At 39.1% G+C, this 5,319-nt stretch overlaps 1 non-coding gene across 1 annotated transcript; it reads right to left on the reverse strand.

The window, feature by feature from the left end:
• Window positions 1–3,742: 3,742 nt before the first annotated feature.
• LOC112739075 (small nucleolar RNA R71) lies at window positions 3,743–3,846 on the reverse strand. The gene has a single exon (XR_003170015.1). It is a non-coding gene; the product is annotated as a small nucleolar RNA R71 (small nucleolar RNA).
• Between the last annotated feature and the right edge of the window lie 1,473 nt (window positions 3,847–5,319).

Genomic DNA, 5,319 nt, shown 5'->3' on the forward strand with positions numbered 1-5,319 from the left:
ATCTGCTGCGTGAAGGCAGCCAGATAGATGGTGGTACGACCACTAAGAGCACTTCCCTGGGATACTTAGCTATAATACTATTCTGTAAGTAAGAGGACTCTTACAGAGGTATGGAGAAAATACATAACTAGCATATGCTCCTGTAAGTCAAAGGACTCTTACAGTGAGTGTGTTGGGCAGACTAGCTCCGCCCTGTAAGTCAAAGGACTCTTGCAGTGGGTTGCTAGTGCCGCCATGCAAGTCAAAGGACTCTTGCAGTGGTTTGCCCCGTGTAACGATCCAATTTTCAGTACGCCTAGGACATACCAGAAACTGAGTGCTACCAATTTGTCATCCTATATATTATCTATTATTTATTATATGAGCTTGATTCGTTGTTAAAAGCGTAGTTAGTTAGCGAGGTACTTTTTTTTTTTGAAAACATTTGGATTAATAGACGGAATCATTCATAATCAACTCACAGCTGATAACAGATAAAACAGTTATAAGCAACCACACTGATGCCAGGGTATTTTGGCCAGTTTCACTGACCTTTTCTTTACTGTTTTTAGGATAGTTTCATGCATTTTCTTAGGAAATAAGCTAGTTTTGGGTAGATATTCACTTACACCTTGATTCAAGCATACATTGTGCATTTTACATGATTTCATGAGGATTTTGCAAAAGTTTAGTGACAAATTGTATTCTGCATTACTCATGACTTGGACTAGAACTTTGATGCACTCTATTGCCTGATTTCAGGACCAAAGGAAGCAAGGAATGGGAGGTAACTTGCAAAGTTAATGAGAAAAGTGACTGCCAATGACGCTCTCGAAGCCATCATTACCCACGTAGTTAACGTGAACTCTAATGTGAAGAAGGGAATTTGAGCCAACGTTAGTGACACTTAACATTATCACTAACATTGGCCAATGCTCACAAGTGGCCACATTAGAGTCCACGTTAACTTAGTTAACGTGGCCTCTAACGTTAAAAAGGGGAAAGGAAGCAAACGTTAGTGACATTCAACATTGTCACTAACGTTGGCCTAAGTGCACAATGCCACGTTAACTCCCACGTTAACTTGGTTAACGTGGAAGCTAACGTGAAGAGGCAAGAGTGGTCGACAACGTTAGTGACACCCAACATTGCCACTAACGTTGGAACCAACCACACAACCCCAAGGAGCCACGTTAACTACCACGTTAACTTAGTTAACGTGGAGGCTAACGTGAGAGAAGAAGGTGATGGCCAACGTTAGTGACACTCAACATTGTCACTAACGTTGGAAGGAGCCACACAAGCCACTATGAGTCACGTTAACTCCCACGTTAACTTAGTTAACGTGGAAGCTAACGTGGCTGAGGAATGATGAGCCAACGTTAGTGACACTCAACATTGTCACTAACGTTAGGGATGGCTAAGCATGGCCACGTTATAAGCCACGTTAACCTAGTTAACGTGGATTCTAACGTGAGACATGGGGGCACATTGGAACGTTAGTGACAATGTTGAATGTCACTAACGTTCTCGAAGGATGGCAAGCCCACGTTAAAGAGCCACGTTAACTAAGTTAACGTGGGCTCTAACGTAGGAGCAATGGGGGCTTTTCAACGTTATTGGGAAAGTTAAGTCCCAATAACGTGTGCGAAGGACCTAGAGGCAACGTTGGTGGCAACGTTTGTGCCACTAACGTTGAGGTTAACGTGGCTTTTACTTAGGAACGTTAGTGAGAAAGTTGATTGTCACTAACGTTCTCGAACTCATATTTTCACTAAACGTTAACAACCCTAACGTCCTGAGTTAAAATCTCTGCCCACTTCACACTTTCTCTCTGCAAGTACAGCCAAGCCCAAATGAAGAAGAGAACTGCTTCAAACTCAAGATCCAAAGGCCCAAGACTTGAAGAGCCAACTAGAAGATGAGAAGAGTAGTATATATAGGAGTAGCTTTGAATTATTTAAGAGAGTTGCTGGGAGTTGGAAAATAGCATAGAACTACTTCCTGTATTTTACTTTCTTTGCTCTTCTAGTTTTTCATCATGTATTCTCCATCTTTGTTTTCATTTTCCAGAGCTATGAACAACTAAACCCCTTTCATTGGGTTAGGGAGCTCTGTTGTAATTTGATGGATCAATACTAGTTTTCATTATTCTTCTTCTATCTTTTCTCTTGATTTTACTTGAAAGCTTTCGATCTTCATCCAATTGGGTAGTTATCTTGGAAAAGAAACTATTCATACTTGGATCTCTTCTGAACCTTGGAAGAGGAATGAAGAGATTAAGCTAGAAATGCTTTCTCATGCTGGACCAAATTGGGTTTGGATGCATATGTGACTATAATCCTCTCAATGCTTGATTTGGGAAATGCATGTGGTATAATCAGTGACCATACTTCATCTCTTCTCATGATCAATTGACCAAGGAATTGGCTATTGATCAAGATTTGAGATATTGAATTACAAGAAATTGTAATTCAATCACTTAAGATTGCCAAGGAGATCAATGAGTGCATTGATTGAGTAAGAGATGTAAATGAGATTGATCCGGAGAATGCAACATCTCCTAAGCCTAATGAACTCCCCATTTCTGATCTTACCCATTCTCTTTAATTTCTCACATTTACATTTATGAGCAATTCCCCCATTCCCATTTAAGATTCTGCAATTTACTTTCTGTCATTTACTTTCCCGCATTTAACTTTCTGCAATTCACAACTCAATTCCTGATTCGCTCAACTAGAACATTCCTCTAATTAAAGTTGCTTGATCAATCAATCCTTGTGGGATTCGACCTCACTCTATTGTGAGTTTTTACTTGACGACAAATTCGGTACACTTGCCGAAGGAAATTTATTATGAGACAAGTTTTCCGTGCATCAAGTTTATGGCGCTGTTGCCGGGGATTGATTGTGCATCAACAATGATTAGATTGGAGGATAACTAGATTGAGCATTTTATTTTTGTTTGATTTAAATTTCTGTTTGAGTTATTTACTTCCTGTTTTAGTTAATTTCTTCCCTTCCCCCTACTTTTTTTTTTCTGTTATTTACATTTCATCTCACTAACCCACTAACTGTTTGACATATTGCATCACTCACACTAACAGAAATTCTGACAGATATACTTTCTGCACCTATTCTCTTTGCTTGTACTTGTTGGTTGTATGACAGGGAGAAGAAGCGGGGGCTTCAACTTTCTTTGATTCTGAACCAGAGAGAACCTTCCTTAGACTAAGGAGGGAGGCAAGAGACAAACGTGTAGTTGGTGCTGAAGAAGAGGAGGAACACTTTGAGGAATACTTTGAACCAAACATGGAAGAAAACATGGAAAACCATCATGAAGAAGAGGCTCACAACCATGGCGGAAGAGGTCTAGCAAATCATACTGGGAGGATAGAAGAGTTTTAGGCTCTTATATCAATCCAAACCCAGGAAACTGTGGAAGTAGCATTCAAAAGCCAACCATCCATGCCAACAATTTTGAACTAAAGCCACAGCTCATCACCCTTGTGCAGAACAACTGTTCGTTTGGAGGAAGTGTCCAAGAGGACCCAAATCAACATTTAACTACCTTCCTGAGAATATGTGACACAGTGAAGTCTAATGGTGTTCATCCTGACACCTATAGACTGCTTTTATTTCCGTTCTCACTCAGGGATAAGGCAGCCAAGTGGCTGGAATCTTTCCCAAGGGAAAGCTTGACAACTTGGGAAGACGTGGTGAACAAATTCTTAGCAAGATTTTATCTTCCTCAAAGAATCAATAGGCTGAGAGCTGAGGTCCAAACCTTTAGGCAACAAGATGGTGAGACTCTATATGAAGCATGGGAGAGGTTTAAAGACCTAACAAGGAGGTGTCCACCTGACATGTTCAACGAATGGGTGTGATAAACCTCTATTTTATGGTTTATCTTGTGCTCATTTAAGTGGTTTTTATTAACTCTTTACCCACTTATTCATACTATTTGCATGATTTTACATTTGCCTTCCTAATTATGCATTTAGATTGAAAACATGCTTCTTTGATCTTATATTTGATTATTATTAATCCTCTCTTATTACCATTAGATGCCTTGATATGTGTGTTAAGTGTTTTCAGATATTATAAGGCAGGAATGGCTTGGAGGATGGGAAGAAAGCATGCAAAAGTTGGAATGCAAGAAGTTGGAGAAATTGCTAAGCTGTCCAGTCTGACCTCTCTGCACTCAAACGACTATAACTTTTGCTACAGAGGTCCAAACGACGCGGTTTCAGTTGCGTTGGAAAGCTAACGTCTGGGGCTTCGATTTGATATATAATATGCTATGGTTCCTCTGACGCTAGGCGACGCGACCTCGTGATCCATGCGGCTGCGTCGCAAGTGACGGAAATCAGCGCAAATGAATTCGCAACCAGCGAATTCTGGACTGTTTTTGACCCAGTTTGCGGCCCAAAAAACACAGATTAGAGGCTATAAAGTGGGAGATTGCATCTATTCAGAAAAAGGCTCTCATATTCACAATTTTAGGAGTAGATGTAGTTTTTAGAGAGAGAGGTTCTCTCCTCTCTCTTAGGATTAGGATTTAGGATTTCTTAGTTTTAGGAGTGACTCTCAATCCCAGGTTTAATATTCCTTTTACTTTTTATTTCTCTTTTACTTTCAGATACTTTAATGCTTATATTAGTTATGTTGCCTATTTGGCTTATACTACATTCATGTTATGATTTTCTTAATTAATATTATTTGAGGTATTTTCAGATTTAAGATTGCTTTGCTTATATTGATGCTCTTAATTTAATTTAGATATTTTTCTCCCTTTTGGCTGTAGTTAAATAGTTGGTAACTCTTAAGTTATCAAACTCATTGTTGATTGAAAATTGGAATTAATTTGTCCACTTAACTTACCTTCATAGTTAGAGGTTAATAAGGTGGGGAAGAATCCAATTCTCATCACAATTGATAAGGATAACTAGGATAGGACCTCCAGTTCTCCATACCTTGCCAAGAGATTTTATTATTGTTAATTTATTTTACTTGTCATTTAAATATACCTGTGCACATTGCCCAAACTCCAAATTTCTCAAACCCCCAAATTTACAATCTCCATAACCAATAATAAGAACATACCTCCTAGCAATTCCTTGAGAAGACAACCCGAGGTTAAATACTCGATTATCAATTTTAAAAGGGGTTTGTTATTTGTGACAACCAAAACGTTTGTACGAAGGGATTTCTGTCGGTTTAGAGACTATATCTACAACGCGACTATTTTTATGACATTCTTTACTGGCAAAAATCCTAACGTCAAAATGGCGCCGTTGCCGGGAAATTGCAAACGTGTGCCTTATTATTGGTTATTGTA

This window comes from Arachis hypogaea, chromosome 13 (assembly GCF_003086295.3).
Source record: "Arachis hypogaea cultivar Tifrunner chromosome 13, arahy.Tifrunner.gnm2.J5K5, whole genome shotgun sequence".
In the NCBI taxonomy this organism is placed as follows: domain Eukaryota; kingdom Viridiplantae; phylum Streptophyta; class Magnoliopsida; order Fabales; family Fabaceae; genus Arachis; species Arachis hypogaea.